The sequence below is a fragment of the Benincasa hispida genome, chromosome 8, assembly GCF_009727055.1.
Source record: "Benincasa hispida cultivar B227 chromosome 8, ASM972705v1, whole genome shotgun sequence".
Lineage (NCBI taxonomy): Eukaryota > Viridiplantae > Streptophyta > Magnoliopsida > Cucurbitales > Cucurbitaceae > Benincasa > Benincasa hispida.
This window is the reverse complement of record NC_052356.1, coordinates 32,760,345-32,772,954: the sequence shown is the minus strand read 5'-3', so window position 1 is coordinate 32,772,954 and position 12,610 is coordinate 32,760,345.

Below are 12,610 nucleotides of genomic sequence, written 5' to 3'. Positions count from 1 at the left end.
AATAAAAAAAATTACATAGTACTATTTCACCAATAATTCATAAAAAAAATTAGATTAAAAAAATATAATGTCGCCAACAATTAATAAAAAATTTGTGAACTAGTATTCCCAAAAAAATGACCAACAATTAACAAATAACATATTTCCATAAAAAAAAATAAAATAAGTCCCCAACTTCAGTAAAAAAGGGAGATACTCTAAACGTCAAAATAACAAACCTCCCGAAACTAATTAGGAATGATTTGTGCAATTAGTTTGGACCATACAAGAAACACAAAATAATGATAGTTAGATTATAAATAAAATAAAATAAATTGAACTAAGGAACACCAATAACAACATACCTTTTTTGAAGGTTCAACACCAACACACTATATCAGAGAAAGATGACACTATATCAGAGAAAGACAATGGAGAAATATAAAAAGTATGAGTGGGGAAGTCGTCTATAAATAAAAGAGGGAGAAAGAGGTGGTTGTTGGAGAGAGTTGGGTGCATTTAAGTGCACTTAACCTCATTAATTAAAAAGTGAAACTAATTAAAATGAATGTCAATTGAAAGTAATTAGCCACCAGAGTAAAGTCAAGGTGGTTCAGCCAAAGTAAAGTCAAGGTGGTTCAGCTAGAGTAAATACAAGTAAATACAAGTAAATACAAATATGACAAATATGATAGTAGAATTAATTTGAACATAACATAAGATAAGATCGATCATTGGAAGAAATCCAACAAAAACAATGAACCAAATTATCATATCAAATTTTTGTAAAACTAAAAAGTAAGCTGAAAACAATTTTAAATGAACTGGAAAAAAATATTTATGTAATATAACACAAAAACTCTATTAAATTAGCTACCAAATTTGCAATGAAAATCAGATTAGGATGTATAAAGAAAAAATACATGTAAACAAAGGACAAGATAAATATGAAAACATGAGGGAAGAAATCGAAAAATATAACAAAAATCCAGAAGAAAAACAATAGTAGAAAGAAAATGGAAGATGAAAAAGAATGCGAAATAAGAGATGATGAGGGAAGAAACCAAACCGTGGGAGAAGAGAGAAGATGATGGAAGAAACTGAACAACGGGGAATGGCGTAAAAAAACACCTGAATGGCGAATCCAAACTGATCTGGGCGAATCCAAAGGTTTGACGAAAAAAAAAAAAGAATCAGATATGGGGGAGAATCCAAACGGCAAAGATGAGGGAAGAGAGAAAGAAATGAAAATATCATTGATTTTTAGGGTTAATTTTGAGTGGGTAAAAATGGTGGTTTTAATAACCCACAGTTTTTCTTTATGGGTTTAACAAACATAGGTAATAAATACCCACCCAACCCAACAACTCATACCCATTTATCAAACACCTCCTAAGTGAAAGTTAAATCCTATGTTGAAGGGAAGGAAATTTCTAAGTGTTTGAATAGATTTTCCTTGAGAAACTTGGAGATAAGCCTTTAAAAGTGAAAATTTGGCTAAGCGTAAAGTAAAAAAGACACCATGCGTGTGGTGTTAGGAAATATTAATTGCATGAGGTGAGGTTAAGTAAGTAGAGGTTTAAAAGAGATTAAGCATTGAAGCCAAAAGCAACCATGCGTTTTGTGAGGTTGGACGCATGAGTGGCCGAGGCATTGGGAGGAGGCATTGCCAAGAGTTGCTCATGCGTAGGTGTTGCATGAGCGAGAACAGAAAGAGCGAGATATTGAGTGCAAGACACTGGGTGGACGATCATATAGCTATGAGCAATGCGTTAGACGATCATGTAGCTGTAGGTGGCGTTAAACGATGTGAAGCGATACGCTACACGATAAAGCTACATGATAGGTGATAAGCAGTACACGATCAACATAGGCGTTAAACAATAGCGTGGAAGCTGAACGATAGCACTATGCGATAACACTACATGATAGTGTTAAGTGTTGAGTGGGCGCTAGACGATGAGCTTAGATGCTAGATGATGCACGGACGCTGAGCAATAGTTCCTGAGCCTGTGGGAGGAACCTTGCATGAAATGATCAGAGGGCTGACGAGCCTAGCTTCTGAGCCCATGAAAGGGAGGACTATGTGCACATAGGTTAATGAATGTTTATAGATGTGAAATGTTAACTATCTACCGTGTGTGTAGATAGAGTTTGAGATCAGACTCATTCAAAGCTGAGGTATGAGTTGAAATAAACTCTAGAAGTTGCTTACCACTCACTGGTGAAGCTCGTCCTTTTCATCCATGTTTTTCTTTCCAGGTAGCGAAAGGTGAGGAGTTCCAAGGTGCTGCTAAGGTAAAGGTCTGCCACAAGCCACAGTTACATTTTCGGGGTTTTAGAGTTGTTGATGTAAACTTTGTAGTTAAGTCTTGGAGTTGTATAAACGTTACATTGTTATAATAAAATAGGCCTAATCAATTAGTTGTCGTTTATCTCCATCACTTAAAGTTACTGAGAGTAAAAAGGTTCAGTATCACAAAAGGGTGGTATCTGTGGTCCCTCACGCCTCTCCTCGGGCTTAGGAGGCAGGCTCGGGGTGAGGTGTGACAGAAAACCACCAAGATATGTTTAAATCCATTAGACACATGTATGAGACACAAAGAAATATAATTGAAACCATGGAAAATGTTGGCATTAGACCTAGTAATATATTCTCCTATATGGTCGAGCATACAGATGGTCATGCCCATGATGTAGGATGTTTTAAGTCTGATTATAGCAAATTTTTACAGGATAAAAGGAAAAACTACACTTTATGCTGGAGATGCACAAAGTTTAATAGATCACTTTAAGAAAATGCAAACAGAGGAGCCATCTTTCTTTTATTCAATGCAAGTTGATTCTGAAAACCATCTAACTTTTTTTTAGCATAAGATTGGTTAAGAATTAAGTGCAATATAATATTTGTACCTGTTATTGGAGTGAACCATCATAGGTAAAGTATGCTCTTTGGTTGTGCTTTTCTATTTGATGAGAAAAAAAGTTATTTTATTTTGTTATTTGAAGCCTTTCTACAAGGAATATATTGCCATCAACCCTAAACAATATTTAGGATTGAAAATGTGCTATCTAGATCTGCTTAATTTGGGATTGTTCTACGATTTTATGTGTTTATTATGCTATTTTGTAGGTATTGAGCACTTAAGAGGTAGAATCGAGCATTTGGAGTCAAACGAGATTAATTTTAAGCAATTTGGAGCAAAAATGAGCACATAAGCTTCAAAGGAGCAAAAATGACCAAAATGCTCCTAAGCCGAGCATAGCAACCCTCTACACAGTGTAGCTCTATGCTCTAAGACAATATCATATAACAGCACTAAGCATCGTAACCCTATCACTATGCTAAAAGGCATAATGCTTGAAATATAGGGCAACTTTGCATTGTTGATACTAGCATCGCGACACTACGTATATTGACGAAAATTCAAGAAATCCATGCGTATGCCTCATTGCAAGCCAGCGTAATGCCAGTATTGTTACCTTTGCCCTAAGCTCAAGGTCTGAATGTGGCTAGAGTGTTGCAATGCTTCTATTAGCGTCGTCATGCTGCGATTATGCCTATAAATTGTTGTTTCAGCCGTATAGTTCAGGAGTGACAACTTCAGCCGATTCCAGCCGATTTCCACCTAAATTTTTCTCCATGTTTCTTCTATTTCAGTTTGGGAATGTACCAAGAAAATAGATTGGCATTTTCCATGACTATTATGAGCTAATGTACTTGTTCTAGCTTGGGTTTGTTAGGATTTTTCACTTATTTGATGTATTCGTGAGATTTCGAACTAGAGATTTATAATTTTCAATTTTGAGTATGTTTGTCTTATGTTTATGATTATTTCATTGAATGCTTGGAAATTTTCTAATCATTGCTTTTGATTGACATTGGATATGTGACATGTAATCTTTTGTTGATCAATTAGAAGCAATAGGTTAGAGTAGTGTAAATCACCTAGATGAGCATTGCTCTAACCAACTTAGGATCGAATCAACCGAATGTTTAATTAAGGTTGTTCCTTGTTGAATGTTTAACCTAACTTTGCCCTAGTTCTTAATGAAATTAGGTCAATTTAAATTTGCATGTTGTTCATTGGTTTAAATTGGACTACTTAGTTGATTAGGTCAAATTAAGTGGTTGTTCCAATTAATTCGGTTAGGTAAATTTAATTACATGACCTAGTAATAAGAACTCTATGATCGAATGCATCGAATAGGTGAATTTCATCAGAACCCAAGCTAGGCCTTCTCAAATTGAATTTCAACATTTAACTTTATTTCATGCATTTTAATTTAATTGGCAACAAAACAATTTTACAAACCCCCCATTTGGTTACCCTTAGGCTGGAAACACTTTAATAAAGAAATTCTAGTGTTCCATGTGTTTGACCTGGTCTTGTCACTAAGACTAGCAGTTTGGTGGATACGATTAATTATTTGTTCCGGATTTGGGTAACGAAACCCACCTCGACCATAGCTCATTCATTTCTTTAAATTTTTCTACAAGGTAGCTACTAAGTTTCGACGAGCTTATTGCAGTAAACTTTGCCACTAGAGTCTATGCATAGAATAATGTTTTGTATGTGCATCTTGTTTGGTGAAACCTTTATATTAAAGAAAAGTTGTATGAACTAGTTGTTTGTTAAACGTTTTGTATCGAAGTGTTGGATTTAGAATGTAGTTTGAAATGTTTGTGTCTGTGGTTTGCTTCAGGATGTGTTGTGGTAAAACCTTTTATTTCCAGGAAGTTTATAAATATTTATCATCTTTTTCCTAAGTGTTTCAACCACGTTTCAGGGAAATCTCTGTTAAAATTTCCAGTCATTTCAGTTATTGCTAGATTTAATATGATTTTAAGAGCTGTCCAGAGCATGTAAGTTGGTAGTGGAGTCTTATTGTTAGTTAGGATTCACTGCCAACATGCCACGTCAGTAGATGGTTAGGAGTAGTCTAGGGAGAGATGTGTCAACCATCAAGCTAAGTAATAGGCAAAATAATATTATAGGACCAAAATGAACTAAAAGTACTAATAATACTTTTCAACTTCATGGAAAAACATAATTTCACAATTTATGACATGAACAAAACATAAACTTTGTGAAATATAACATATGGTGCACAATTCCCATTCATGATAATTAGATTTACTCAAATTGATCAAAACATCATTCAATTTATGAAAAGCAACACAATAACAATATTATTATTATTTTCCCATTGCATATGTTATTTGTTACTCATGAAATATTCAAATATATATTGAATATCACACTCAAATATAGCAATGAAATAAAAATTTCTAAATATAATTCTCATAACACATGTAAAATTTTAGTTTCTTGAATAACCCATGGACTGATGGATCAAGATTTGAATCAAATCATGACAATCTCATTGTCATGATTATCCAAACTTAAAAATAGAAATTGGAAGTGTTCCTAAACAAATCACCAAAACAATAAGACCCTTTTATCACAAAGAACTATGACAATTTGTTTGGGTCATTAGTTCCTTAATTTATTCTACTCTTTCATTTTCATTAATTTTGTTGGGAATGACTTTAGGCCAAGGCCCATAATAAGAAAAAAAGTTAATTATTAGGAAAAAGAAGGAGTTTGTCCCACATTAGAAGATTTTGAATTGTCAAAGGGGTATATATATAAAGACACAAAAATGAGCTTCAAAATTGTGGTCGTGTTAAAAGTAGAAACTTTCCCTAGACGTGCACGTCACCGACGATGTGGTTCAGTCGAATGGGTTTAGGTAACCATGCTCGCATGTACTAACTTTCTCTTTACTTTTATTAAAGGGTTTATGGTTCATTATTGATTTAGAGAAATTGTTTCTTCATTCGTGGAAGATTGTTGTGAATGACTTTAGTTCAATGCCAATAACAAAAAAATAAAAGTTAATTTTGAGAGATACTAAGGAGTTTATCCGCATTGTTGTAATGATATCTTTATAAACTATAAAGGCATGTAAGGAAGCTTCCAAATTGTAGTTTTGGTGAAAGTAGAAACTTTTCTTACATGCGTCGACATGTGCCGTTGCTAACTCGAGTGTAAAAAGAAATAACATTTTTACTGGGTTTTTATATTTTCTACTACATTTCTCTTCCTTTTTAATAAAATATTTATGTTTTATTACCATTTTCAAAATTGATTTAGCACAATATATTTTTTTTTTCATTCGTGGGAGATTGTTTGAAATGACTTTGCTCCAATGGTCATAACAAAAAGTAAAAGTTAGTTTTGAGGGAAAGGAAATAGTTTGTCTCACATTGAACAATTTTGCATTGTCAGAGAAGTATATATATAAAGGTATGGAAGGGAGCTTCCAAATTGTGGTTTTGGTGAAAGTAGGAACTTTCTCCATGGGTGTGCGTCGTCGTCATCGTCCAGTCAGATGGATTTGGGTAACCACACTCGCGCATAGTACCTTTTCCTTTATTCTTATTAAGGAGTTTACTGTTTATTATAATTTTCAAATCTGATTTAGCAAAATGTTTTTTACTTCGTGGGTTTGGATAACCATGCTCACATGTACTAACTTTCTCTTTACTTTTATTAAAGGGTTTATGGTTCATTATTGATTTAGAGAAAAGGTTTCTTCATTCATGGAAGATTGTTGGGAATGACTTTGGGTCAATGCCAATAACAAAAAAATAAAAGTTAATTTTGAGAGATACTAAGGAGTTTATCCCACATAGAAAGATTTTGTTGTAGGGGTATATTTATAAACTATAAAGGCATGTAAGTGAGCTTCCAAATTATAGTTCTGGTGAAAGTAGAAACTTTCCTTATATGCGTTGTTACATGTGCCGTTGCCGACTGGAGTGTAAAAAGAAATAGCATTTTTATTGCATTTTCATCTTTTCTACTACATTTCTCTTCCTTTTTAATAAAAGTAGCACAATGTTTTTTTTTTTTCTCATTCGTGGGAGATTGTTTGAAATGACTTTGCTCCAATGATCATAACAAAAAATAAAAGTTAGTTTTGAGGGAAAGGAAATAGTTTATCTCACATTGAACAATTTTGCATTGTCAAAGAAGTATATATATAAAAGTATGGAAGGGAGTTTCCAAATTGTGGTTGTGGTGAAAGTAGAAACTTTCTCCATGGGTGTGCGTCGTCGTCGTCGTCCAGTCGGATGGGTTTGGGTAACCATACTCGCGCATAATACATTTCTCTTTATTCTTATTAAGGAGTTTACTATTTATTATAATTTTTATATCTAACTTAGCAAAATGTTTTTTCCTTCGTGGGAGATTATTTAGAGTGACTTTGGGTCAATGCCAGTAACAAAAAATAAATATAAATTTTGAGGAAAAGGAAGGAGTTGACCCAATTGGAAAATTATTCATTTTCAAAGGGGTAATATATAAAGACATGTAAGGGAGCTTCCAAATTCTAGTTGTGGAGAAGGTAAAAACTTTCCCAACATGTACCGCCGACGTCGTCCATCCAATCGGACATTTTTTGTTAATCTCACTTGGCCATAAAAAGAAATAACCTTTTTACTGCATTTAACTTTATTTTAATTAAAGAATTTACTATTTTTTACAATTTTCAAAATTGATTTAGCAAAATGTTTTTTTTTCATTTGTGGGAGGTTGTTTAGTAGAATTTGGGCAATGCCCTTAACAAAAAATAAAAGTTAATTTTGAAAGAAAGGAATGAGTTTGTTTTACATTAGAAGATTTTGCATTGACAAAGAAGTATATGTATAAAGACATGGAAAAAAGATTTTGAATTGTGGTTGTGGTGAAAGTAGGAACTTTCCCACATGTGTGCATCACTGTCATCATTGTCTAGTTGGATGGATTTGGGTAACCACGCTCGAGCATATTACCTTTTTCTTTACTTTTATTGAAGGGCTTACGACATTTATTACCATTTTTAAAATTGATTTAGGGAAAAGATTTTTCATTCATGAAATATTGTTGGGAATGACCTTAGGCTCATGTCTATAATAAAAAGAAAAAATATAATAGGAAGAAAAATAAGGGAAAATATCTACCAATATAGTACCATTTAAAAATAGCTGGCATATATGGTAAAAATAGTTGTTAGCATATTCAAGAAGCTTTTGGTACTTGATGTTTCTTTGAACGAAATCACTTCGTTACATGGCTTATCGAAGGTCTTTAATTCACTAAAGGAACTTTATGTATCTAAAAAAGAAGTTACATAAATGGAAGAACTAGACCACTTTCTTTAGTTGTAGTTATAGATTCTTATGCTTGGTTCCAATAGATTGTGGGTTTGCTCTCTATATCTTTTGATAAAAGATTTTATTGTATCAATTAGTCCACAATATGAATTTTATCTGACTTTATCTGGAAAGAGCTTTCATTATTACAAGTGGTCTTTAGTGATATATTGTCACACCCCCTCCCAGATTTCATCTAAAAGGAGGCGTCATTTCAACATATGTCACTCTTTCATGACAACCATTGACCACTCTTTACAAGTTTCCTTTCAAAAAAATATTTAATACTATAGCAGAAAACTTAATGGAATAGATGAAATCACATACTTTGTTTAGGAAACCAGTTTACAAATTTCTAAATTATATTTACAAATGTAGTGCAACCTGGACTCTTTTGCTACCTATGAGGAAAACACGAAAAATAAAACACGAGCTTTTGAAGCTCAGTGAATGGAATCATAATTATAAGTCTCTTTCAACTTATAAACATTATATCATGAGGTTACTGTGCAAATTTCCATCATCATTCATTAACCTATGTGCACATAGTTCTCCCTTTTATGGGTGAAAAGCTCTTTGAATAAAGCTTTTCACTAGTCTACCTACACACACGGTAGATTGTTAACATTTCACATCCATAATCATTCATGAATCTATGTGCACATAGTTCTCCCTTTCATGGGCTCAGAAGCTAGGCCCGTCGACCCTCTGACCATCCCATTCAAGGTTTCCTCTCCTACAGGCTCAAGAACTAGACTTTTTAGTCCCTTGACCATCCTGTGAGATTTCATCTTGGGCTCAGGTACTAGGTTCATAGACCCTCTGACTATCCCAACCTCATGCTCATCTCATAGTATAAGCATTCATTCAAAAACCATAGCATATTAATTCAGAATATGCTTAAAAGACTAAAAGAATGAACCACTCATAGTGATCCGTTGGGATTGCTTTCTCTTCCGAGTTCACCAAGTTTCCCTTAATCTCCTATTGGACCCTTTTTCAGATTCAATATCAAGCTTAGATTACTCACTTTTTCGAACCTTATCTCAAGAAATTTCCTTCTACAAAATGTGTGAAAATGTCTTAACTAGTTTACCTTTGAGTTTCGCTTTGAGATTCCCTTTTGAAAGTTCGGAGTCTCAAGTTCACTCTACCTGGCCCGATCGTCTCCCCACTGGCAAACACCTCTCGATTTTCCTTGAATTTTTTAGCCTTAGAGTTAGAGTTTCTTCATAACAGCCCTCATACCAAAACTACATTCAATTTAAAAGCTTTTGGTCTAAAAATCAACTGATTTGCACGAGTAGTTTGGAATAACTCCTCGTTTGAACTTAGCCAGGCATCTGTCCATACACTCTGCTTCTTCCAACGCCTCTAATTTGACCTCCATTTGATCATGATGCTTCTCCTCTGTTCAATGCACGACTTTCTCTTATTTACTCTCACTTACTCCTTTTTAAGTGATCTTTCCAAATTGAAATATTTTGTGAGTTGAAGTGAAGCATTCTACCCTATTTATTGGCGTCTCACACTTCACCTCCACTTGACACCTCCTCCTTTGAGCATGTCCAGGTGTTCTTCTCCCAATCTTTCAACGCCCGACCTCGCCACCTCCTGTTTGAAGTGTCTTTCTCATGCATAAGACTCTCTTTGCATAAATCTTTATTCATCCAACATCTACTAACTTAAGCTCAAACTTCTCTCGGTTCAACCATTTATCCAGATGAGTTCATCAGCCTTGCGTAACATAAGCCTCAGCACCGCTCCATCATTTAGTCCATTGTGCAGCTCTTACACTTCATCGCTTAGCTACATCGTCTACTAAACATCTCGTTGTTGCTTAACATTCAGCCCTTTCGCTGTCTCTTGTTGTACTCGTTTAGTGCCTTCGTCCATCGTGCCCCATCGTGTAGCTCAATCGTTTCGTAACCATTAGCTCTCAACGATCTCGCTCTCAAAGATTCTCGCTCTCAATGATCTCGTGCATAGCCTATTGCTTAGCTGCTACACCCATCGTTTAGCTTCATCGTGTAACACTGACGCCTTATCGTCTAATGCATTTATCTATTGTCTAACGCGTCTGCTTATCGCGCAACGCCATCGCCCAACGTCTGCATCTATCGCCCATCATCTAGTGCCCTGCCCATTGTATAGCGCTCACGCTCATCGTATAGTGCCATCGTATAGTTTATCGCTTAGTGCCCGTGCATTGTCTAGCGCCCGGTCAACACTTAACGCTATCGTATAGTGCTATCGTTTAGCTTCTACGCTTATCGTCTAACGCTCGCACTGATCATATAGTGTCATCGCTTATCGTGTAGCTCTATCGTTTAGCACCATCCGAAGCTACACAATCGTCTAGCGGATGATGTGAACCCCGAATCCCAATTTTACACTTAAGTGTGTTTTTCTTATTTTAAATTGTCTTAATTTTCCACTTAAGTGTATGTCTCTATTTAAATTTGTATAAATAAGTTGAGTAGGTTGATGAAAAAGTTAGTGTGGAAGGGTGAAGAAGGAATGGGGATTTGAAAAGAAAAAATATGGAATTGAGTTGGGAAAGTTGGGGAAAATAATAAGTAGGTTGAGCTAGTGTGAATAATATGGAAACTAAGTTTGGAAAATTTGGGGAAAAATTTGGCTAAGTATGGAGAAATTAGGTGAAGTACGGAGTAAGGAATTAAGGAAAAATATAGAAAATATTATTTTGGAATTATCCTGGAAGATCCGTGTAAAAATATCATTAAGTGGTGAGTAAACGGGTAAAAAAAATATACGGGGAATATTTGTCACAGTAGCTAAGGATTGGAGAGAAAGTTGGAGAGAAAGATGGAGAGAGTGAGATCATGTGAGATCGAGACCAGCGCAATTGGAGAGGAAATAGGAGAGAGCGAGATTGGGTAGAAGATGGAAGAAAGCAATACCAATGCAAGAAAGCTGGAGAGAGCGAGAGTGGAGAGAGCAAGACCAGCGAGAAAGCTGGAGAGAGTGAGAGTGGAGAGAAAAGTTGGAGAGAAAGCTGGAGAGAGCGAGATTGGAGAGAGTTGACTAGCGAGATTGTTGGAAAGAGCGAGACCAGCGAGAAAGTGGGAGAGAGCGACACTGCAGAGAACGAAAAGAGCGAGAGTGCCTATGCGTTAGCTTTGCTTTGTCTGATTCGAACGTCACGCCCACGCCTCGCCTATGCATTGAACGGTTGAGCAAGCTTCTGGGCAATGTATTTGGACGCGTTAGGGTGGATTATGCATGTAAAATCCCTAATTTGAATACAAACAAAGCTTGAAGATGTAAGGACAAACGTCAATTAAAATCTAGGTGTCCGATTAAGAGAAATTCTTAAACCCTAAGAAATTGTGTTGGATGCGTTTGGGAAGAACACATTGAATCAAGGTGAAGTCAGCTTACGTTGATAAAGGGAGGATTAAACATTTGGCCATGCAGCCAAGTAGGTGCTATCAATCCCACAAGCAATTTGAATGCCTATAAATAGGGAGTTGGGATTTCATTTTCAAATCGCACAAAAATCATAAATTTCGTAGAGAAAGTAGAGGGTAGTGAGAGTTCAAAGGAATGTGTCAAATTTGGACGAGGAGATCTTCCAATCTACTCGTGCGTTTGGAGTGATTTCAAAGCCATCTGAAAGTTCTAGAAGTCTAGTTTTCAGAGTAGGGCTGTCGGAGGAAAAGGCTTAAAAGAACTGGGCTGGAGGTTGAGAAGAAAGCAGAAGGGTCAGACTATCGGACCAGTCTGGGCAAGTCTTGAAGATTTTGAGATTCAGGCCAAACCACGAGAAATTATAAGCTGAAAGTTTAGGGTAATATTCCTAATGCATTTTAGAATAAGTTTTTAAAAGGAAGTATGTCCAAATAAGATTCGGAACTATGAGTAATCTAAGTTGTAAGTTGAATCTGGATTCTAGGGGTGAAAAAAAGACCCGAGGAGCTACTAGAATGAAAAAGTTCCTAAGAATTCGAGGTGAGTGGCTAAAATGTTTTCGAACTAAAACATTTTTTAAACTATTTTGATTACAACATTTAAAGAAAGCATGTTTGCGAAAATAATACTCATGTCTACTAGTTTTATAAAGTGGATTCCAAGCAAGATCTGAATTGTGTTGTGAATGCATGCCTATTGTTAAAAAACTATTTACATATGTATATGCATTGATTTTATCCAGCATGCGTTACCATCTTTAAAGCCATGTTGTATATATGTTATACTGTACATGCTTTAAAGAGAAAAGTTGTTTATAAATAGTTCTGGTAAAATGTGATGCCGAAGTACCCAGAAGGCATCCACCCAATTAGATACTGAAGTACAAGGAGAAGGTATCTATTGGTACTGAAGTACGTTTGAGAAGGTACCAAGCCAACGGGATACTGAAGTACGTTGGAGAAGGTATCTGAGCAGTAGTACCTAATGTGG